General features: G+C 37.3%; 1 long non-coding RNA gene and 1 pseudogene across 1 annotated transcript in view; both read right to left on the reverse strand.

Moving 5' to 3' along the window:
* LOC116559215 overlaps positions 1-26,233 on the reverse strand; it is a 158,367-nt gene that overhangs the window by 44,990 nt on the left and 87,144 nt on the right. The window lies entirely within an intron of this gene.
* Positions 2,861-3,220, reverse strand: LOC116559214 (annotated as a pseudogene).

Consider the following 26,233-nt stretch of genomic DNA (forward strand, 5'->3'; position numbering starts at 1 on the left):
CTCTTGCATTATGTATGATTTATCACATCTAAAGCTTTGAGCCCAATGGATAAGCCTGGATTTTAAGATATAGTTTTAGGCACTCTTTAATCGGTTCTGAGGTTTTGTTATACATGAGCTCCCTTTCCTTTTGAAAGTAAACATAGGTAGCACTTACTCAGAAAGTACACAGCGAGATGATATTAGTGGAAGGTAACAGTGAAACTGACAAATTCTAATTAATGAAACAATCAATGATCAGCTTCATTGGATAAAAGTCACTTTTGTAAATTATTTGGGTATTTGGGAGGAAATACCCAAAGCCAAACAAGATAATATGCTTTAGGACCTATGGAAATTGTCTTATTGTATCGCTCTTCTCCATAAAACAGTACAATTTGTCATTTGTTCTCCTTCACCATTACCCTATCCCGTAAATCTCTCATTCTGACTGTGTGTCTTTCAGGAAACCAGCATCCTATGGTCTTTAAGTACTCCAGAATTAGAGGTGGGCTGGACTTATGGCTCTGCCGCACTGCTACTTATGAGCTTCATGACCTTTTAGAATTCACTTAACTTCTCTGACTCTCAATTTCTCCTTTTATACATACATGCATAGAATACATAACATCCGCATCTCAAAATTATAGTGAAGACTAAGTCGGTTAGTTCATGCACAGTTCTAAGCACACAGTAAGTAACTATTACCTTGAAAGAAGCTAATTCCTAGTATTGATTTTAATGGAAAATATAAAATCATACTGGCATTAGGGAAAATGGGTAAATTCTGCCATAATCTTTTAGACGGTAAAACTTCCCAATTGTGACTCAAAATCATGAACAGTAACAGAAGAAGCTACTTCTTCCTGTCCCTCAGGTATTGCTTTCCTCCCATTTCTGTCTGCCTGATCCTGAGCATTGTATCCTTGTCTTTCTTGAAGTGATTTGCATCCACCCTTGTTTCCACATGTGTCTAAATGTTACAAAGATTCACTCTCCCTAGAAATAACCCCAGATTGTGACTTCCTTTACAAACAGCCTACACTTCACACTTGGATTAATAATTTTCCATGAATATGACCAATTTATGTCAGCACTTCTAATTATCGGGGATTGTGTGTGTTTTCTCTAATCTGGACCCAACCTTGTATAAAAATAAGAATGCAGTGTGAAAGAGAGAGACAAACCTTTAATACTTCTTCCAAAAGCCATAAGAATCCGTATTGTCTCCAGAAATAAAATTTCCTCAAACAAAAGTCTTGACCCAATTATCTCTCAGGTTGGGACCTAACAACTGTTTCCGTGATCTTGATTGTTTGTTCTCTTCCTGCCTCAAGGGATAACATGAATTGAAGGGCTCAGCTTAAACATAACTGGTTAAACAGCACTTGTAACCATCTCACTTTAACATTTTGTTTTTTCTATTGGTATTTGTGTTTCAGACCTGCACTTGCTTTCACATTTTAGCATTCCTGTCCCTTGAAATAATCATATGCTGACCTTGTCCTCAAGACATAACACACGATCTTCACCAAATCATGTAGAGTTTTTGGTCGTCCAAATGCTAAATATGGCAGAGAATGAAGATTCTGGCTTCTCAAACACAATATTGGCCTGTGAAATCTCTAACAATGTGCTTTGGGAAGGATACAGGGAAGATACAGTTATTAACTAACTATGTGGTAAACACAGTAGGCAAATAAAATTTTTTAATGTGAAAAATGTTGTGAGATTGCCCTTCTCTATATTTCCTGGACTGGAATATTGGCCTGCCTTGCTAGGTTGGGGAACTTCTCCTGGATAATATCCTGAAGAGTGTTTTCCAACTTGTATTCCTTCTCTCCGTTACATTCTTGTACGCCTATCAAATGTAGATTAGGTCTTTTCACATAATCCCATATTTATTGGAGGCTTTGTTCATTTCTTTTCACTCTTTTTTCTTGAATCTTGCCTTCTCATTTTATTTCACGGAGTTGATCTTCAATTTCTGATATCGTTTCTTCTGCTTGGTCAATTTGACTATTGAAACTTGTGTGTGCTTTTCAAAGTTCTCGTGTTGTGTTTTTCGGCTCCATCAATTCATTTACGTTCCTCTCTAAGATGGTTATTCTAGTTAGCATTTAATCTAACCTTTTTTCCAGTTTCTTCGTTTCTTTGCATTGGGTTAGAACATGTTCTTTTAGCTCAGCAAAATTTCTTATTACCCACCTTCTGAAGCCTGCTTCTGTCAGTTCATCAGACTCATCCTCCATCTAGCTTTGTTCCCTTGCTGGTAAGGAGTTATGACCCCTGGGAGGAAGAGAGGCATTCTGGTTTTGGGTGTTTTCATCCTTTTGCACTGGTTTCTTCCAGTCTTCGTAGATTTCTCTACCTGCAGTCTTTGCAGTTGGTGATTTTCAGATGGTGTCTCTGAGGGGACATCCTTTTTGTTGATGTTGAAGCTATTTCTCTCTGGTTTTCAGTTTTCTTTCTAATAGTCAGGCCCCTTTGCTGCAGGTCTGCTGGAGGTCCACTCCAGACCCTGTTTGCCTGGGAATCACCTGTGGGGGCTGCAGAACAGCAAGGGTTGTGCCAGTTTCTTCTGCTGTTATCTTCGTTCCAGAAGGGTACCTGCCAGATGTCAGCCTGAGCTCTCCTTTATGAGGTACCTCTTCAGATATATGGGGATCAGGGAGCTGCTTGAGGAGACAGTCTGTCCCTTATCAGAGCTTAGGTGCTGTGCTGGGAGTTCCGTTGTTCTGTTCAGAGCTGCTGGGCAGGTATGTTTAAGTCTGCTACAGTGGAACTCATAACTGCCTCTTTTCCCAGGTGCTCTGTCCTGGGAAGGTGGAGCTTTATTTATAAGTTCCTGACATGCTGCTGGCTTTTTTTTGGGGGGGTGGGGTGCAGCTGTTTATTTCAGGGAGATGGCAGAGGAGGGAGCTTAGTCTTTCTTGGCAGCGGCTTTCCTCATGGAGGCCAGGATATTGCTCAGCTCCTCCCACTTCCTCTTGGCACAGATGTGTGTCCCCACCCTTTTCTTGATGAACTTGAGGGCCCGTTTGTCCTTGGAGACCTTCAGCAACTCCATGGCATGTCGCTCGTACAGGGCAAAGCCACGCACTTCCCGGATCATGTCCCGCATGAACTTGGTGTGTTTGGTCAGATGCCCATGGCAGTGGCTGTGCCTGGGCTTGCCCACATTCTTGGTTACCTTGTGGCCCTTGTTGAGGTCCACAGCCATAGGATAGCAAAGAGCCATGGCTACTACTCTCCAATGGCAACCAGGGTGGAAGGGCTGGCACTTCGCGGAACTCTCACTGCCGCCTTTTTTCAGAGATGCCCTGCGCAGCAAGGAGGTAGTCTAGTCACAGTCTGTCAGCAGAGGCATTGCTGAGCTGCTGCAGGCACTGCCCAGATGCTGTGTAAACTTCCTTGTGGTTTTGTTTACAGAGGTACGGTTAGAACTCCCTCGGTAGTGGTGGTCTACCTCAGTAATATCACATTGTCCAATTTCCAGATTTAAAAAAATTCACAGAGATTAATATATTTAATTATATAAATTAAACATGCATTGAGTTCCTATTATGCCAGGCACTCTTCTAGGTGATGGGATGACATTGGAGAATCACATCAATTCTATTTTCTCCTATCTCTCCAGAGTTTATAATCTGGCAAAGAAGGTACAATAAACACAATGTTTACATATATGTTAATATAATACAGGCTGTTCAAGATGATATGGACTAAGGAACATGAAACTTAGAGCAACATGAAGGAGTTGCAGTACTAAACATGGGGGTCAGGACTTCTTTCCATGAAACTGTGAGATGGAAGCAAATGCCCAAAGGTGGGAGAGTAAGCCCTGTAACTGTCTGCAGATGACTGTTACAGGCAGTCCATTAGGGAAGAACATGCTAGCGCATTTTGGCATGGCTGGAGAGGTATAGGCAATGAGAAGAATGTGGAGAAAAGGCTTTAAAGAGAAGGGAAAAAGCAAAAGCAGGGGTAGCAGTTAGAAATCAATTAAGTAAATTCCCCATGACACATAGCAAGAAGGTGGGAAAATTGAAATTCAAATCATGGTTTTTCCAACTCTAAAACTGCAGCCCTCTGCCCAAGCTTGCATCATAAATTCGCTGTTGCTCTTTTGTGCTGAAGATTTTTCACAGCACGAGGTTTGTAGTGGATGAGTGGGGAAGGATGGAAATACTTTCTTACTCATTCTAAACCTGCTTTGTTTTTCCCATATCTGTCTGCTGCCCTCTCCTTTCTGAAGTTTGATTGGAAGAGGGAGCTGTAGAAATCTTCTGAGTTGCTTTTAGATGGATGTAAAATGACTTCACAAATAAAATCTTGAATTTAATTATTGCGGTTTTTTTCTACTTCAATCTGTGTTTTAGATAGCCATCAAAAATTTCCCCACCTTATTATGAAATAATTTAAGGTGACATGTAAAGGCAGATCACAAGAAAAGCATAGGACCATTGACTTCAACTAACATCTCTAATTGTGGTTTTGATTGTAATGGAGCTTTGACTGAATTCTAATAGAGCTTTGAGGTGGGAGTTTCTAAGAAGATATATTTGATGGAGGAATTCTTAGAATGCATTGGTGCTTAGGACAGTGTATGGTTTTAAAAATCTTTGTTAAGCTATGTACCCATAAACTATACATTAAAGAATCAATTCTAAAAGATCAGTCCTGAAGACATAATAAATGACCTGTGAAGTTTGTCCATGACCTCTGTGAGATTATGTGGAAATTGTGTGGATATGTATATTCACTATTTGGGGAATAAGACCTATAGATTCCTTTAGTTTATTTACCTCAAATAAAGTAAGACCAAGATTAATGTTTCCTTAAGACTCACTGCTTTGTGAAATAATGATATTTTAGATCTTCGAGTACTTCGTAGTTTACAAAACATACACACACATATGTATATATATGTATACACATATTTGTATATACACACACATATATACATATATGTATATATATATGTGTGTGTATATATATACACATACTGTATATATGTGTGTGTGTATATGTATTTTTATCTCAGTATTCAAAGAATCCTTAGCATTGGTTGTCTAAACAACATCCCATGCTATGTTTTTTGGAGTGGAGTAAATTATAAATAATATTTTAAAAAATGTGTGAAAAGTTGGCTAATTAAAAACATTGTTGTGACCACAATGTTTATATTAGCCCACATGATTAGGTTTCCTGGTTTAGAAATACACACACTCAACCTTGTTTAAGCAATGAAGAGAACTATTTTAGATAACTGAAAAGTACAGAGATAAAGTTGTTTATAAGTGTGGCTTGATCCAGAAGTCAATGGTGCCTTTCAGGCTCCAGTTCTTTCATCTCTGCCACCTCAGTGTGTCAGTTTTGTCCTCAAGTTGGTATCTGTCGTGGAAGCAAATGGTCATAAAAATGACTCACATCTTGTTCCTTGCACAGTGAAAGGGAAGCGAAACTCTTGGATGCAGCATTCACTGGCCAGTCCCGGGACCATCCCATTGGGCTAGTGCAATGGTTCACATGTCATCTACTGAACACAGTTTTTGAGACCAGAGGGCATTGAGTGTGCTCATTGGCCTCAGCATGGTCACATACTGCTCTGGAAGAGCTGAGAGTAGAGTTACATTGCCTGAGGCCACGTGGACAGCAAAATAAAAAACTAGTGGTCTTAGTAAAGGAAAAATATGAACACTGGAACAGTGGAAGGATATTCTCTACACTGGGGCAGATGAAAAATAGTGTCAATGGCAAACACTAGAGGGGAATATCTTGACATAAGCAGAATTAAGGCTATTTAAAAAGAGGGAATAGAAGCCCAGAGAGATGGAAGAGCAGCCTCTAGGCACTGAAGTAGTAAGTGGAGAAAGGGGGGCTCAAAGCCAGAACTTCAAACCCCAAATCTATTGTTCTATCATAGACTGTTATTTCCACAGAGAACCAAGTGTGTACAGCTCATAAATTGCAAAACAACTTTGGCTCTGCCTGTGGGAATAAACTGCTGAGTAATATATGATTTACACCAATGACAGCTGTGAATTTCAGTTTCAGTTCCAGATACAGAGAGAGTTTGCAGAATGGTGTAGTTTTCATTTGCAGGGCACAGTAATGCTCTTCACTTCTCAGAGGCTTTTCAGCTAAGACTGTCAAAGGTCTCTGTAAAGATGAAACATCTTCTACTCCATAATTGAGGAGCCAGAGGCAAAGGATAGTGAATTAGCCAAGCCACCACTAAGGCAGCCTCGATGACCTTGGTCTCCACTGAGCAGTTTATAGTTGTTTTCTGCTATGAATAAGTACATGCACACAGGCGCCTAAGAGTCACAGACCAAGTCACCAAGGGTAACCCAGAGAACCTGTGATTAACTTTTCTGTGGCCAGAGAGAGAAAATAGAAAAGTTCAGTAGCAAAGTAAATTTTGTCAACATGGTATTGTTGAAAACTACCTATGACTCAAGTCAGCAGATTAAGATTTTTGCTTCTGGCTCAGTAAGAACATAATCCTGGGCATACTATTATTCCTTTCAATTTAAGAAGAGGAGTCTGGACTAGACCACTAGAGACTTCTCCCAACCCTAAGCAAGGTTTGAGAGTTTGTGTGCTTTGTTTTGAGTCTTTATTCTTATCTTTGCCACTGGGGTATGAAATAAATGATGATTCAAAACCAACCTGACAATTAAATTGAATTAAATTAGTGTTCCTCACACGTAAGGTGCAAAAGGAATCACCTGGGATTCTTGTTCAAATGCAAAGTCTGATCCCACAGGGGAAGGGTGGAGCCCGAGGGTCTGCATTTTTAATAAACTCCTAATAGATACCAAAGCTGCTCATGCCCAGCCATACTTTGGACATTAAGAGTGGAAAAAGTTTAGAATTCCGTGTATGTTTCCAGCAAAATACATCCAGAGGAAAAAGACAGATGAAGAGAAAAAGGAATGGGGATAGTGTGACTTTACTGATTTAAAAAATACGGTATTTACAAATCAAGTATAAGTTGAGACTTAGAGATTTAAAAGCAAATCTATACTCTGATAAATGCATACATTCCAACAAAAACATCAATAGGATTTAGTTAAATGAATTATTGATATAGTCATAGCAGTTTGTTGTTTTAGCTGATGAGGAGAAGCACAGTGGCTGGTTCTTCTCTGATTGGCACAATCACTTTTGAGAAATGAGGAAGGTTCTAAAGGTTCCCTGCACTTGACACATTAAAGCATGGCGGGGGGGTGGTTCAAGGATTTATTTCCTCAGTAACCCAGGACTGCCCTGCCAGCTAGAACTACAGTATATTGAAATGTCTGCCAGGATCCCTGATTCCTGGTCCAAGGCCATTGTTATTAATGGCATTACTCATCACACTAAGTCACCTCCTGTATGACTTACATCCTTTTTTGCCATCTTTTTTTGTGTGTGTGTGTGTGTTGATGGAATCACTCTATCTCTGCAATAAAATGCAAATCACTATTCTTTAAGTAAGGGCCATGATGATCCTGAAGTTCTTTGTGTAGTCTTCCTTCATTTATCTTTCACTGTAATTTCAGTAATGAGCATAAAAGGATCTAGACAAAAATAGTATGTTCAGAAATACCAACACAAGACCCAGCAGTGACTCATTTCATAAGCTAACTTTTATTTTCTCTGTTCTTATTCCCTGGGTCATTGATGAACAAAGTTGCCAGCTTTGCTTCATATGTTACCTCTTGCATGGATTCAGCAATAATAATTGGAACTGAAAATAAATGTATGTCCAGGAATGAATGATATGCCCTTTATTCACCAGATCGTTCAACATTTCCAGTTTTTCCATTGTCATTTTTATACTGTACATGCTCTTTGTTCTCTGCAATGCTTTATTAGCCTCTTTCAGGTTGAAAAGCAGCAGATAAAAGAGGCAGCCAAAGAGGATCTGGGAGGCATGTGCTGTGTGGGGCTCCTTCACTCTGGAGCAGCACAAGTGCATTATGTTATGTTTTGGTTGACAAACTCGCCTTTGTCCCCCTAATTTGGAAAAGCCCTGCGAAGAAAATCATACTAGGGCCATTTTCAACTATCCTGGTTACCTATCCCAAATCTATTGGATTCCAGGTGGAATGATTTTTTGGTCATTAAAAACCATTATTTATTTTATTTATTTATTTGTATTATAATTTAAGTTCTGGGGTACATGTGCAGGTCATGCAGGATTGTTACATAGGTATACACATGCCATGGTGGTTTGCTGCATCCAATACCCCATCAGCTATATTAGGTATTTCTCCTAATGTTAGCCCTCCCCAGTCCCTCTACCCCTTGCTATCCCTCCCCTAGCTCCCCCCGCACACCTTAACAGGCCCCAGTGTGTAATGTTCCCCTCCCTGTGTGCATGTGTTCTCATTGTTCAACAACAACTTATGAATGAGAACGTGTGGTGTTTGGTTTTCTGTTCTTGCGTCAGTTTGCTGAGAATGATGGTTTCTGGCTTCATCCATGTCCCTGCAAAGGGACTCATCCTTTTTTATGGCTGCATAGTATTCTGTGGGTGTATATGTGCCACATATCCTTTATCCAGTCTATCATAGACTGGATAGACTGGATGGAAATCATTATTTTTATGAGTCATAGGAAGCTGTTTTGCAGTTCTCAAATTCAACTGAACTCCTAAAGCACATGTATATTGTTTAGCCCAACCTCTAACAACAACATATACTAATAATGACAATGATAGCAGCTAACATTTATTGAGACCTTACAATATTCAATTGCATAGTTATAAATATTATCTCAATTAGTATTCTCGGGGAATGTATAAAGCAGTTATCATTCTTCTTTTCCTCCTCCTCCTCCTCATTATTCCTTGTCTGTAGATTTTTTAAAAATGGCCTCCGGAAGATTACATAGCATCTCAAGTCATGCATTTATCAGTTATGAAGCCGCGATTGAAACAGCTCCAGAATCTGTGCTGTTACCTCCTTCATTTGGGCTTCTTTGGTGTAAGCCTAATGTTGCTGTTGTATTAAACATCCTTCTTCATTACAGGGTGTTCAAATAAATAGAGGTCCTGATTCTCCTGTTCCCTACAATGGTACCAATGCTAAGAATAATGCCCACATATGACAAGGACTCACTGTTTAATCGGAGAGAGAGAGAGAGAGAAAAGCAGAAAGATGAAGAGAAGGGGAGGTGAAGGGAGGAAGAAAGGAAGTTAGAAAACATTGTGCAGCCTCTAATGGCATGTTAAATTGTTTGCTATGCTTGATGTGAACGTCCCAGATCCCAGGAAGCCACAGAAGGGAGGGCAGAAAGAAAACATGATAATGATGTTTGTGGAAAAGTAAAATCAATCTGGTGACACTGTAGGCAAAACATCTTAAAATATTAGGTTGAATGCAAAGTAACATTCTATGAAATATTTATTTAAAATCTGTCACCTTAACTGGGAAGGTATTTCAGAATGCTTCATATGTATACAGCATTAAGACATTTTAATTAATTGATTTTTAAAATCAGTAGGTAAATGAGTTTATATTCTCAGTTGCAATGCTTCTTTTAAAAATATAATTAGGGTGAAAACTAAATAACGTTCTAAGACGTACTGACAATACATTTATTATCCTATTCTTTACAATTACTGTTACATTCAATACATTTTTTTATTTTTTTCTGTTTTTATTTTTCTTGCTTCCTTCTTTCTTTCTCCTCCCTCTCTCCCTCTTTCTCTTTCTTTCTTTCTTATTATAAGCACTTCAGTGTCAGCATAAACTGAAGAAAATACTACCACACATATTCAGCAATGCATATTATATTACACTTTTAAAATCAATTCTCACCTCTCTGTTTCTCTTCCCCCTAAATTCTGAAATTCCAAAAACCTATCTGGGAACAAAAAAAGATTTGAATTTACAGGAACCCAAAGTAAAAGTCAGTGAGCCTGCCTAAAATGATCCAGGATCTTGGGGAGCAGAACCAAGATAAAGGATGAATACTGATGTATGAAACCATTCCTCTCCTTATGCCATTACAATTTAATCTTTTATGACCAGGAACGGTGGCTCATGCCTGTAATCCCAGCACTTTGGGAGGCTGAGGCAGGTCTATTGCTTGAGTTCAGGAGTTCGAGACCAGCCTGGCCACCATGGTGAAACCCTGTCTCTACTAAAAATATAAAAATTATCCAAGCGTGGTAGTGCATGCCTGTGGTACCAGCTACTTGGGAGGCTGAAGCAGAAGAATCGCTTGAGCCTGGGAGGCAAAGATTGCAGTGAGCTGAGATCACACCACTGCACTCCAGCCTAGGTGACAGAGGGAGATTCTGTCTCAAATAATAGTAATATTAATAATACTTTTCTATGCTTGCTAATTCACCAGAGAGGGTGACATAAGCTTAGCTTCCTTCATCTGAAATGTGATTTCCAGCTGTGTTTTCATGACAAACTTGTATCACAGCAAACATTCCAGATACCTCAAAGGTTTAGATGAAATGACATTTGATTCTATCAGTAATGGATTTCATCCTGAATTTTTAATTCCTCTCTTTCAAAAAAAACACTGAGGTACACGCTATCCTACTTGGCTCCGTTCTGAATCATTTCAACGTAGTTATAGAGAATGTTACTCATCGCTTCTTCACGAACGTGAATTTGCTGTCTCTTGATTACCACAACTAAGTTAGAGTTGTCACCAATAAGCATACAATTGAATCAAAATTTTTAAAGTCCCCCAAAACCATGTGCATTAGACTATAAGTCTGAGTTAAGCTTTTCAGTTATAAGGTGCACACGATGTCAGCATGCGATAATTTGGTAAGAAAAAAACAAGATCTAGTTTTAGCTCGTGACTGTGAGCTTGGAAGACACCCAATCATGATAACTGGGGATAAACAGAGTTATAGTTTGTGTTAGTACTCAACTGAATTTTTCATTGTTCAATAGACCTTGACTGTTCTGGGTTCTGGAAATCCAGTAGTGAACAGAAAAAAAAAAAATAATCTTACCTACATCAAGTCCTATTAACATGGTAGCATACATTGTCTAGGAAGAATTTATAAATAAATAAATAGATTTTATATATATATATATATGTATATATATGTGTGTGTGTATATATATATATATTCGTATATGCATATGTTATGTATGTGTGATCAGAAAGAAACTTTGGCACTTAAATATACCCAAACACACACAAATCGTTTTGAGCTGAAAATCTTTGTGCCTTCAGAGGATTTTTGGAGTAAGAATCTTAGCAGTAGTATGGTTTCTAAAACAGAGTCCAGAAAAAGTTATTGTTTCTCCCATTTGTCAGTTAGGCAAAGGAACAGTAAGGTTTGGGGCAAAGGGATGGAAAAGAAGATTTGATGATATTGTGCAAGTGAATATGCTTAAAAGAAAACTAACTTGGAGGCTTTGTTTCTTACTGCCGCTGTTGCAAATCACTACAAATGTAGTAGTTTAAAAAAAAAAAAAAACTTTACTTATAGTTCTGGAGTTCAGGAGTTACAAAATCAAGATGTCAGCAGGGCTGCATTCTTTCTGGAAGCTCTAGGGGAGAATCTATTTCCTTGCCTTTCCAGCTTCTAGAAGCTGCTTGCATTTTTTGGCTTGTGGTCCCTCCCTTATCTTATACAGATCTCTGCTCCTGTGCTCATATCTCTCTGACTCTGATACCCGTATAAAGACTCTTTTATCAGGCCCCTTGGAAATATGTTGATCCCAGTCTATAACCCAGTATAATTTCATCTCAAGGTCCTTACTTTAAGTACATATTTTTGGGGACTCATTCGGTCTAGCATAGAGGCTGATGTATTAGATGAAATATTCGTGTTCTGACTTGCATATTTACTGCATATGCAAGTTTGTAGGATAAATTTTGGATACTACCACAGAAATCTCAGATACCATAAAAGCTAAAAAATAAATTATTCTTCAAATCACCCTTTGCTTGAGTAGCTGTGGATGGCTTTGCAATCAGGGAATAAACTCTTTGTTTCATCATGACATTCAGGAGTTAAAGTCAACAGATGCATGGCGTTCCTTCCCATTTTGCAATGGGTGTCTTATCTCCACTTATTTCTCTCTATATATGTATATTGCATATATATGAATATTAATATGTATACACATTTTTCTTTAAAAACTTCTTTATATAGCCCTTTCAGGTAGTTCTCACAAATGAAATGTTAGCTTGCTTAGATGTGGCCATTTAAAGCCAATTGGAACTGCCAGCAATATAGGAATTAGTTGTATAATTTATGTCACATTAACTTGTTACACAACTTTGTGTAGTTTCTTGTTTTATCTGAATTTATTGCCTCACTCATCTGAGAGAATAAAATGCATACAGAGTCACACAGCGACAAACTGCTTTTTGTAAAGAATTTTAAGATTCTTCATTGTGGATTTAATTATGAGAGTGACTTTTTGTCTTGACATCTCTAAAATGTGATGGAAGTGAGTGGGAAAAGCTGATGCTATATGGGTTTTCCTACCCAACATAGATGTCATGTTTACTGACATCTGATTTTAAATACTCAGAGCAATTTTCAGACTAAAAAACTGGTTTTGAGAAATATATAATGGACTTCAGGTTAAGATAAGATGATATAGAGCCACTTTTTTTTGTTCTTCCTGTACATTAAAATTTTTAAATATAACTATAAACCCAGGAAATAGAACAAGAGGTATATTTCAGTCCTTTCAGATTCTTATATCAAAAAATAGCATGGACTAGATAGCTTATAAACAATAAACCTTTCTTTTACCACAGTTCTGGAGGCTAGGAAGTCCCAGGTCAATCTACTGGCAGATTTTGTGCAAAGTTGATCCCATATCTATGTGTGCAGACACCTGTCTTCTCACCATAAACTTACATGGAAGAAGGGGTGTGAGAGCTCTCTGGAGCCTCTTCTAAAAAAACACTAATTCCATTTGCAAGAGCTCTGCCACATAAGAGGCCCCACCTCCTAATTCCAACACCTTGGGAATTAGGTTTCAGCGTACGAATTTTTGGCCTGCACAAACACTCAGTCCATAGCAACGCAATGAGGGAAATCTCTGAAAGGTGATATGACAGTATACTGGTCAGGGACCCAGGGCTGGAGAAACAACACAGCCAAAGAGTGTCTTGTGATTCCCAACCAACAGAGGAAGGGGACCCAGAGCCAGCATTCCCGATCCCCAACCTAACAAAAACAAGTACCCTATCTAGGCCCATTCCTTTCCCACATAGAACGGAACCCCATAGGAAACACAAAACTGGCAGAGCTAACAAGAAAATCAATCTGGAGGCTCACAAACAATGGACAACCAAGGAAACACTCTTCTCCCCACTGGACCAGAGATGACTTCTCCACAGAGAAATACTGAAGCTGCCAATGGCACTTACTTGTAAGAAAGAACACAGCAAGCAGATGGGTTTGTCACCATGGTCTTGAGACTCCTCCCTTCCCAGAGACACCAGGAAGGGAAGGGACACAGGTACAGGGATCCTACCCCTGCAAGTGACTGTTCCCAGAATTGCTCTCTAGGTCCCCCCAGGCAGGGGAATCCTGCCACTGCAAGCTCCTGACAGTGATGACCCATGCAGATTAAGACTTTCTACCCACACTAGGAGACCCCCATATGGCGAGAGAACTGCAAAGAGGAACTCAGACATTGAAGGCATCCTGACCCAGAAGGTCTTTTTGTGTACATATGGGCCTGATACTCCCTCTACACAGAGCAGAGACACTGGGGCAGCGGGGATTACGGGCCAGCAATAAATGAGCATCGAGAGAGGGAACCTGGGAGTCCTTTCCTCCACCTAGAGACACCCAGTAGCCCCATGTGATCTCTTAGTTTCCTATTGAGACAGCAGAAGCAAGAACCAGTGAGAGCCCCATAAGCATCAGACCAAACTAAAAAACAAGCCAAAATAATAGCACAAAGGATGTAAAAATTAAACTGTCAAGGAACTGCAGACTGCAGAGTAGACTAAACCATGTCTAGGACACAACTGAAAATCACCCATCATACTAGGAACCAAGAAAATTACAATTTGACTGAGAAAAGACAATCAACTGACATCCATCAGTGCTTAAATGAATCAGATGTTGAAATTATTGTTGAATAGATGGGGATTTTGAAACAGCTATCCTGAAACAATTACAGATTCTTTTGAAACAAATATGAAATACAGAAAATCTCACCCAAAACTTAGAAGTTATAAAAAAGGAACCAAATAAATATATAAAAGGGGAAAATACAGTATTTGAAATAAAAAAACTTTTTGTGTAGGCTTAATAGTGTTTTGAGATGACAGAGGATAAAATAAAGGAACACAAGGACGAATCAATGTAATTCACCCAGCTTGAAAAGTAGAGAGAAACTAGACAAAAAGAGCAGCTGAAATGGAAAGGGAAGAAGAGGAAGAAAAAGAAGAGGAAGGGAACAGAGCTTCAGGGACTTGAGGGAACATAGCTAAATGTTCAGCATTCATGTTATCACAGCCACAAGAGAAGGGAAAAGTGACAGTGGGTATGAAAGAGCATTCAAAGCATGAATAGCTGAAAACTTCTTGACTTTGGCAAAAAATGGAAATGTTCATGAAAGAAATAATCCAAAGTGGTTAAATGCAGAGAAATTTATGCCAAACACATCATAAATAAGCTTCTGAAAATCAAACGTAAGAAAAACATTTTGAAAGCAGCAAGAGAGAAATGAAACATTATCTACAGGATGATACCAGTTCTAATGTCAATGGTTTTTTCATCTGAAATCACGGAGAAAAGAAGGAAGTGGTCCAACAATTTTCAAATACAAAATGAAATGAACTCTCAGCTATGAATTAGTTCCCTTTACCCTCCCTACCTTTAAATAAAATTATCTAATATAAGATGTCATTATATCTAGTGTAAGATAGCATTATGACTTTTGATTTAATTATCTAATATAATTTCTAAAATTCATAAGTAAGATATAGTCTATTGTATATACCTACATTTATGCTCTTTCTGATTTTCCTTTTTCCTTTCTGATGCTTCAAAATTATTTGTTTTATTATTTATGTTTAAAGAATAATTATTTTATTTGTGTTTTTTTTTAAGCTAACCTGTAAAGCAAGTCTACTGGCAATACATTCTTTATTTTATTTTATGTTGTCTGAGAATGCCTTATTTCCCATTTTTTTTCAAAGAAGAGTTTCACTACATATTAATGCAAACATTAATAAGAAAGTCAAGAGTAGCTATATTAATACCTGATTAAGTATACCTCAGACCAAAAAAAAAATTTTTAGAGACAAAAAGAACATTGTATTACTTTATAATAAAAAGTTTAATTTCGCAGGAAGATACAACAATTACAACTGTGTATATACCAAACAACAAAGCCTCAAAATACATAAATAAAAACTGACAGAGCTGAAAGGCGCAATGGAGAAATCCGTAATTATACATGTGGACTTTATAATCTTCTTTCCAGAACTCAAAAGCATATATGATCACTAGATATAAAACTGAAAAAGGATATAGACAACCTCAACAACATACTCAACAGAAATTATTACATATGCACTAACATATATGAATAAATATGTATATATATGCATATTTATACACACACATATGCACATGTATACATATTCCTTTTTCCTATATATTTGTGTATATAAATTCAGTCCATTTCAGACAATAGCAAAATGTCTATTTTATTATTCCAAATGGCTATGAAACTTTCACCAAAGTAGACCATATTTGGAGCCGTGCAACAAACCTCAACACATTTTTATAAAATAAAATCATACAGAATGCCTTTTCTGACAATAATAAAATCAAACTAGAAATCAATAACAAAAAGAGAACAGAAGAATCTCCTATCTAATCAAATAGAAATTTAAAAACATACTTTTAAATAATTTATAGTCAAAGAGGAAGTTTAAATTAAAATTAAAATTAAAAGTATAGATGGAATTAAATGAAAATGAAAATGCGACATGTCAAACTATGTGGGATGCAACTAAAACTGTTGAGAGGAAAATCTTAGAACTGAATGCTACCTTAGAAATTAGGAAAGATCTCAAGTCAATCATCTAAGCTACTATTTGCATTTGACCATTAAATACGTATCTACCAAGTTGAATTACAATATTTAATGTTTATAAAGTGTACAAGTCCCCGGTCTCTCACATCTTCCATGTTTGGTGTAACACTTGTGGCGTTATGTCACTAGATGCCATAATTAAAATCTGAGGCTCAAGGAAGAGTGCCTAAGGGGAGACAAGCTGTTCCTTAGCATTTGTAAGACTATCTGAAGGCTATACACACAAACAGTATGAAACAATTGCTAACTGGGTTTAGTAATATGAAGGACGTCCTATAGCTGAAGCTTAAACTTTGCCCACTAGACGGTTTCTACCCACATGCCATTGGCCAAGTAGATCAAGGTTGAGAACAATCTGAAGAGTCACTCTGGAGAGCATAAGCTAAAACACACTTTTTCCAGACTTGATGGCTGGGTTCACAAGAGGCTGAAATATCACACAGTTGTATCAACTATTGACTGCCTACTTACAGCAAGCTTAGAAAAACGAATAGAAAATTGACAGTATTGGCCAAAATGACATTGAAATTATCTGCCAATTTTAATTACACCTTGTCATAAATAAATAAGACTGCTCTCTCTCAACTCTGTTAGCAGCCTAAAAGGTTAGAGAACATTTTCTAAGTTTACTAATTTACTTTCAGTGCATTGTCTCTACATAGTGGGGCCCATGGCCTTGTCTGAATAAGGACTTCTATAAAAGGTGTTATGTCACACAAATAAAAATGGCATATTAATGATATTATGAGATTCCCTGCAACTTAAAGCCAGTTAAATTTGTATAGGCATTTTGTCAATGAAATTGAACACATGAAAATGAAACCAGATACAATGTAATTTAATTGAAAATTATTTTTAAAAACAGTTTGTGTTAGTTTTTCCTAATATAGCGTTATCATTTTCATCATGTTTACCTTAATGGCATAATTATACATAAATTATTTGGAGAATCCTGTGAGCTCCTAAAAATCTGTATTGTGAGGCAATGAAAGATATTCATCTTCAAACCAGTGGACTGGTGAATCATAATTAAATTCCTAGTGTCTATACAATATTTTATAAATTCACTTTTGTCACTATCTTAGCACCATATTACCATATTAATAGTATGTAATTACCATTAATACTGTAATATAATATTAAGATATAATTTATGAGAAACTTTCTCTCACTATTATAAATCTACAATTTAATCTTAGAACCATCCATTTCATTCCAGACAGCCAGGATAAAATACAGATACCTTTGAAGTGATACTGAATGTTAAAATCACCATTCTAGTCATCATAGAGGGATAAAGGAGAGAGAAAAGTTATCTAATTTCACTTTCAATTCTCTCCTTCATCCTGCTTTATTTTATGAACTTGAACAAGGAAGTTACCACAATATTTGTGGGGCAGAGATTATGCGAAGAATCTTATTCCCAGATTGCTTCCTTTATTGACAGAGGTATAAATATTTTATTTCCATATATTCTTCTCATACCGTTCTCTGCAAACATAACTATCTTCCCCATTTTTTAACTATCTAGGCTTTTTATTTTTTAATTGTACTTTAGGTTCTGGGGTACATGTGCAGATCATGCAGGATTGTTGCAGGGGTACATACATGGCAAGGTGGTTTGCTGCCTTCATTTCTTCATCACCTATATCTAGTATTTCTCCCCTCGTTATCCCTCCCCACCCTCCCCACCCCCTGCTGTTCCTCCCCTAGTCCCCCACAAACTGACCGAAGTGTGTGATGCTCCTCTCCCTGTGTCCACATGTTCTAATTGTTCAACACCCACCTATGAGTGATAACATGCGGTGTTTGGTTTTCTGTTCTTGTGTCAGTTTGCTGAGAATGATGGTTTCATATCTCCCCATCATTAAAAGCAAAGCCACCTATAACAACTTCCTTACATTTAAATAACTGTTTTTTAAATTCTTGTGTATTCTTTGTGCCTTCTGTTGGTTAGATTTTGTTAAAATAATGCTGCATAACAAAACTTTTCCATAATAATTTGATCCAATAATTTATTACAGTTTATGTGCCTACAGGTTTTCTGGGCTTCAGCTGGTCTGCATAGCACACTCATCTTCCTACTGCAGGTGTATAGGTCAGCTGATATGGCTTTGCAGCTCTACCCCCACACCCCCAGTACTAATTTATTAATAGCATATACTTCTTATAATGATGACTGAGACACAAAAGAGCAGGTAGAAACGTAAGAGACCTTCTAAAGCCTATCCTCAGAACTGCCATACTGTCTTTTCTGCCTCTGGCCAAAGCAGGACACAAGGTACAAAGTCAAGAGCTCAAAGACACATAGCCCTAAGATGAAGAATGGCTGTGGATTCAGGAGCAGATGAATTTTAGGAGCCAACAACACAATCTACCACTTGCTCTTCTTAAGCAATATTATTGTTTACCTTCTGTGCTAATTATCTGTATACCTATTTTTCTCTATGTTAGCACCCAATTGCACTGACTATTTCATTTGCACAGTGCTTTTCACTTGGTAAGTTCTCAACCCTGGAAAAAGATGCAAGCCCACTAACTTTATTCCTGTTACACATTGCCAGTTACTTGTAAGCTTATATGATGTGGTCTTTCTCTAAAGGCAATTATACAGGAGCCTGAATTCTGTGCAGAGTATTGTTCTTCTGCCTCACTTTATGACTGGGAATCATTGCATAGGTTTCACCACAATTAAAATGTAATCAAGTCCCATGAAGCGATTTAGTCTGAATTATGGGTTTTTGGCACTGGGCTTCTGGATTTTTTTTTTTTTAATTTTAGGTAGTTGTGACTAATGTTCACCTACTACATATACTTTAAGCCAGTTACTGTATATCCATGAATTTTGTTGATGGAGAATAATAAGATAGCTGCCACTCTAGAACCTACTCAGAGGAACTAGTATATGACAATACTCAAACTTTCTTCTCATCATCACTGTCTAGTCTCACTAACCAAGGTCAAAATGACTTTTTCATTTGCATGGACCTGACTTTTAGCTCCCTTATGCCTTGATAAGTTGGTTATGATTCTATGTCCACAGTAATTTGTAATTACTTAAATGGATCATTAGAGGAGCAAAATCTCCACTCATGAGATTTTCACTGGCCTTTCACATACTCATCCAACAAAAGAGGAAAAAGAAATATTTATGGACATTCAGAAAGGATTTTTCTTGTTATATTTTTAATAGAACATCATATCTTTCACTTGCCTAATATTTTATATTTTGTACATTTGTAAATGTTGAAAAATTTGGGTGACTATGCAAATTTATTGGAAAAGTTAAAATTGACAAGGAAGTAGATAGAACACTAAGTTTTAAGGAAAAAATAGACCATTCTCTGTGCAGAATGATTTAATATAACTGGGATAATTTTTAAAATTAAGCCTTTGTCTCAATGCCATTGAGGTCAGGATCCTATCTCTACTGCTCTGTCTCTTCAGCTCCAGAAGTCCCAAGTTGGCTCCAACACCACCTCTGTCGCCCTACAACCTGCAAGTACTGGGAAATCTGTAGAAAGGATGCTGGCATGACCCAGAAGCCAGGAAATGGCATTACATTAAAACTTCTGCAGTTTTCTTGGAATTCTACTCTCATCAGGATACCCACTCCCATAGCCACTCCACCACTGTGCACTTGCCCATGACCTCTGCCCACTGCCCTGCCAGTGCATGCTCACCCATGGCGTCCACACTACAGTGCACTCTCCTGCGGCTCCCTGTCACCTCACTGGAGAACTTTGGGAGCCCCTATCAAAATGTTCTTAGTAGTGGACTGAGAATACCTCAGTCACCCTACTGCAGTAGGAACTTGACCTAAAGGGGCCAGAGAACAAAGCTGTGAACCTGGTACCAACCCTCCAAGTTTAGACTCAACTATAAAGCAATTCTCAACAAATTAAAAAAAACTGAAATCACACCAATCACACTCTCAGACCACAGTACAATAGAAATTGAAATCAATATGAAGAAGACCTCTCAAAAACATACAATTACAAGAAAGTTAAACAACCTGCTCCTGAATGACTTTTGGGTAAAAAATAAAATTAAGGCAAAAATCAAAAAATTCTTTGAAACTAGTGAAAACAAAGATACAACATACCAGAATCTCTGGGACACAGCTAAAGCAGTGTTAAGAGGAAAGTTTGTAGAAATAAACACCCACATCAAGAAGTTAGAAAGATTGCAAATTAAGTACCTAACATCACATCTAGAAGAACTAGAAAGATAAGAGCAAACTAACTCCAAAGGTAGCCGAAGAAAAGAAGGAACCGAAATCTGAGGTGAACTGAGTTAAATTGAGATACAGTAGTCCATAAAAAGGATAAATAAAAACAAAAGTTTCTTCTTCACAACAATAAAGAAGATTGATAGGCCAGCAGCTAGATTAATTTGAAAAAGAGAGAGAAGATTTAAATAGATGCAATCAGAAATGACAAAGATGACATTAGCATCAACCCCACAGAAATATAAAAAAACAGAAACAAAAAAACCTCAAGACTATTACAAACACCTCCATGCACACAGACTAGAAAACCTAGAAGAGCTGGATAAATTCTTGGAAAAATAAAATCTCCCAAGATTAAATAAGGAAGAGATTAAAATCTTGAACTGACTAGTAAGTTTTAAAATTGAATCAGTAATAAAGAAAAAACCTGCCAAAGAGAAAAAGTCCTGTTCCAGATGGATATACAACCAAATTCTAACAGACATACAAAATGAGCTGGTACCAATTCTAATTAAATTATTTCAAAAATCAGGAAGAGACTTCCCCTAACTCACTCTATGAGGTCAGCATCATTCTTATACCAAAACCAGGCTAGATACATAACAATAAAAGAAAACTTCAGGCTCATATCCTTGATGAGCATAGAAGCAAAAATTCTTGACAAAATAATAGCAAACCAAATCCAGCAACACATCAAAAAGCTAATCCACCCCAATCAAGTGGGCTTTATTCATGGGATCCAAGGTTGGTTCAACATATGCAAATCAATAAATGTGATTCATCACATAAGCAAAACTGAAAACTAAAACCAAATGATCATCTCAATAGATGCAGAAAGGCTTTTGATAAAATTCAACATCCCTTTATGTGAAAAACCCTCAACAACTAGGAATAGGAGGAACATACCTCAAAATAACAAGAGCCATCTGTGACAAATCCACAGCCAGCATCAGACTGAATAAGCAAAAGCTAGAAGCATTCCCCTTGAGAACCGGAACAGGACGAGGATGCTCACTCTCACCACTCCTATCCAACATAGTACTGGAAGTCCTAGCTCAAGCAATCAGAAAAGAGAAAGAAACAAAAGGCACCCAGTTAGGAAGAGAGAAAGTAACTGTCTCTCTTTATAGACAACATAATTCTATGCCTAGAAATCCCCACAGTCTCTGCCCAAAAGCTGCTAGAATTGATAAACAATTCCAGTAAAGTTTTAGAATATAAAATTTACATTAAAAAATCAGCAGCATTTCTATACAGCATCAATGTCCAAGCTGAGAGCCAAATCAAAACACAATACTATTCACAATAGCCACAAAAGAATAAAATACCTAAAAATATAGCTTACTAGGGAGGTAAAAGATCTCTACAATGAGAATTACAAAACACGGCTGTTAGAAACCAGAGACAACACAAACAAATGGAAAAACATTCCACACTCATTCAGGAAGAATCAATGTTGTTAAAATAGCCGTACTGCCCAAAGAAATTTACAGATTCAATGCTATTTCTATTAATCTACCAAAATTATTTTTCATATAATTAAACTATTCTGAAGTTAACGTAGACCAGTAAAGAGCCTAAATAGCCAACACAGACCTAAGCAAAAAGAAGAAAGCCAGAGACACCAACTGCCCAACTTGACACTATACTACAAGACTATCATAACCAAAACTACATGATACTGGTACAAAAACAGAAACACAGACTAATGGAACAGGTTAGAGAACCCAAAAATAAAGCTGCACATCTACAACCATCTGCTCTTCAGCAATGTCAACAATAATAGGCAATGGGAAAAGGGTTCCTATTCAATAAATGGTACTGAGATAACTGGTTAGCCAGGCAGAAGATTGCAACAGGACCACGTTCTTGAACCCTATACAAAAATCAACTCAAGATTAATTAAAGACTTAAATGAAAACTATAAAAATCTTAGAAGAGGGCCGGGCGCGGTGGCTCATGCCTGTAATCCCAGCACTTTGGGAGGCCCAGGCAGGTGGATCACGAGGTCAAGAGATCGAGACCATCCTGGTCAACATGGTGAAACCCCGTCTCTACTAAAAATACAAAAAATCAGCTGGGCATGGTGGCGCGTGCCTGTAATCCCAGCTACTCAGGAGGCTGAGGCAGGAGAATTGCCTGAACCCAGGAGGCGGAGGTTGCAGTGAGCCCAGATCGCGCCATTGCACTCCAGCCTGGGCAACAAGAGCGAAACTCCGTCTCAAAAAAAAAAAAAAAAAAAAAAAAAATCTTAGAAGAAAACTAGGAAATACCATTCGGGATATAGACCTTGACAAAGATGACATGATGAATGCTCAAGGAGCAACTGCAACAAAAACAAAATAGACGAGAGAGACTTAATTAAAGAACTCCTGTACAACAATAGACACTATCAATAGTGTAAACAGATAATCTGCAAAACAGAAGATAGTATTAACAAACTGTATCTGACCAAGGTATCATATCTAGAATCTATAATGAACTTTAGTCAATAAGCAAAACAAAATAAACAAACCAAAAAACCTCATTGAAAAATGAACTAAGGACAGCAACAGACACTTTTCAAAAGAAGACATGTCGGGTGCAGTGACTCATCCCTGTAATCCAGCACTTTGGGAGGCAGAGGTGGGTGGATAATGAAGTCAGGAGTTTGAGAACAGCCTAGCCAACATGGTGAAAACCTGTCTCTACAAAAAACATAAAAAGTAGCCGGGCATGGTGGTGCATGCCTGTAATCCCAGCTACTCAGGAGGCTGAGGCAGGACAATCACTTGAACCTGGGAGGTAGAGGTTGCAGTGAGGTGAGATTGTGCCATTGCACTCCATCCTGGGCAACAGAGCAAGACTCCTTCTCAAAAAAAAAAAAAAAAAAGCCAACAAACATATGAAAAAATGCTCCACATCACTAATTATTAGAGAAATGCAAATCAAAACCACAATGAGATACCATCTCACACCAGTCAGAATGGCTATTACTAAGAAGTCAAAAAAAACTACAACTAAAGGTGTTGTCAAGGTTGCACAGAAAAGGAAATGCTTATACACTCCTGGTGGGAATGCATATTAATTCAGCCACTGTGGGAAGCAGTGTGGAGATTTCTCAAAGAACTTATAACTATTATTTAACTCATTACTTGGTATATACTCAAAGGAATATAAATCATTTTACCAAAGAGACACGTACATGCGTATGCTCATTGCAGCACTATTTACAATAGCAAAGACAGTGAGTCAATCTAGATAATCATCAGTGGTGGACTGGTTAAAGAAAATGTAGTATATATACATTATGGAATACTACACAGCCATAAAAAATAAAATAATGTGCTTTGCAACAACACACCTGTAGCTAGAGGCCATTATCCTAAGCAAATCAATGCAGGAACAGAAAACCAAATACTGCATGTTCTCATTTATAAGTAGGAGTTAAAGACTGAGTACACATGGACACAGCGATGGGAAATTAGACACCGTGGCCTACTTGAGGGGGGAAGGTAAGAGGAGGGTGAGTGTCAAAAACTACCTATGAAGATTTATGCTCACTATGTGGGTGATGAAATATATCATACACCAAACCCCAGCAACACACAATCTACCCATGTAATAAACCTGCACATGTATCCCCAAAACTAAAATAAAAGTTGAAAGAGAAATAAAATCACTGGAAAGAGGAAATAAAATAAAATTAAAAATATATATATTAAAAATTAACTTTGTCAGCAAAGTGTTTTTTAGTATAATGACCAAACAATGAGAATTGTATGTGGCTAAACAAATGTAAACACAAAATATCTCTAGTGTTTAATTTTGGTTTTCTTTAATTTTAGTGTTATAATAGTTTATACTTATGGATTCAGATATACATTTAAACATGCTTGAGAAAATTTATAGATTGCAGTTATTTAAATTATTTTATTTTTCTTTCTTATAAATTTACTTGTAAAAATGGATTACTCTCCCCAACTTACCATGATACCCAATATAATTGAGACAAGTTGTTGAACTGCAATAAACTTTATAGAAATTGCAAGATATAGCTTCTCAAGTAGAATGTCACTGTGTACGCATACTATACCTAGAAAGGGATATAATCAATGATTTTGTGATTTTACTTTCTTCCAAATTAAGGATATCCAGATAAATTCTTTAAATATTTTAGAACCAGAAGGAAAGATTCATAAAAGATTGGTTAATTGGGCAAGATAATGTTGTCAAATAGAGTTTTGTACTATCTTTGAAGACACTTTTTCCTTTGGAAATTTGTTGTGGTGTGACCATCTTGATAACATAAGCAGGTTGTACTTCTGTTTGGTCTTCAGCACTAAGATTTTAGTGCAATACACTCTCCAAACCACTGGCAACTCAATGACAGGGGCTGTGTCTTGCTCTTCTTTATATTCCAGACATGCAGCAATGCCTGGAATAGGAAAGGAACCTAAATTACAGCTAAAGAGCAAGTCCAACAGCTTCTTGCTATTTTTGAACTTATTTGACTGCTGTTTCTCATTTCATCTTACTGATCGTTTTAGCAGATGTTCTTGTTTTCAACCTAAAACCTTCCTTTGCTCCCTGGTAACTTTTAATCATGATCCCAAGTTAGTCAGTTCTGCTACAGCACGTGCGCAGGAAAAATGATGGATCTTCATTAATTTAAATGAATTACAGGTGAAATCCATTTTGCTTATCACTGATTGGTTTGAGAATAAACATCTGACTATGCCTTGGACAACGAGCTGTGAAACATACTGAACATCAGCAGTGAGGGCATTGTGTCTGAGAAAGGTTTTCTGCGAACAAGAAGAGCCACAAAAGTGAAATATTTTATTTTTCACTGAGCATCACCATGTTTGTATGTTACACTTGGGACTGAGGCATCTGAAAGCCACAATCTCATGTACTGAAGGTGGCACCGAAGAAATGTTGTAGAATTTTGAATCTTTGCCATTTTTAAGCCATCTAAATAGTCACTTACACAGCTGAACTCCTTAAAATTTCTTAAAAAATGCCTTATGATTTAATCTATTTAAATTTGAATTTTCTTTTTCTTACAGCCTAGCTGAATCTAACCACAGAATAAAGGTGTTTAAAATATCTCTTTATTCTTCAGGCTTATATGACATTGGGCTTACCTGTTTCTTGTAATTATATAGTTGCAGTTTCCACCTGTGTGTCTAATGGTTTGTTTCTGCATATCTTAGGTTTTCCTTAAGGTTTCCTTCTTGGTTCCCTTTTTATCTGCCGGCTGTCTTGGTGCTTCCACTCACCTTACAGCTTGACTTACCAACTCTGTCTTGATAACTACAAAATCTTTTCTAAAGTTTTGAGTTCTCTACTTAGCTTCAGGCTCAGACTTCTTTGTAAGACACTTTTACTTTGGATCCTTGTAGATTTCCTCAAACTCATTAGTTCACGTAAAAACTCATAACCTTGCCAACCCTGTGTTGTCTTCTCTTGTCTTAGAGTACAGCCTCCTTAGTACCTTGGTTCAAAACTTTGCAGTCATCTTTGTTCTCTTCTTTCTCTTTCCAGGTAATGAGCCACCAAATCCTGATATATTACGTCTGAACTGTCATCTTAATCTGTCTCTCTTCATTGAAGAAAATGGCTGGCACATCAAATGAGTTTGCAGATTTAGAACATATTTGGGGTAGAAGTGTGATATAGCCTGAGATGTGTTTAATTTTCTTGCTTTTCAAATTCATCTCTAATTTTTCTGATTCCTTTTAAGATCCACTATATATATTCTGAAATTTCTCTGTAATGTGCCTAGATTTAAATTATTTTTGTGGGGTTCTTTTGTGCTTGGAATTCGTTGTACATTCTGAAACATAGAATACATATCTTTCCTCAAATTCATATTTTTTTCTTCCCAAGTGTTGTTTATTGACTTATTTATTTTTATTTCAGTAGCTTTAGGAGTACTAGCGATTTTTGGTTATATGGGTGAATTATATGGTGG

This window comes from Sapajus apella, unplaced genomic scaffold, assembly GCF_009761245.1.
Source record: "Sapajus apella isolate SASKATOON/1434 unplaced genomic scaffold, GSC_monkey_1.0 scaffold23, whole genome shotgun sequence".
In the NCBI taxonomy this organism is placed as follows: Eukaryota; Metazoa; Chordata; class Mammalia; order Primates; family Cebidae; genus Sapajus; species Sapajus apella.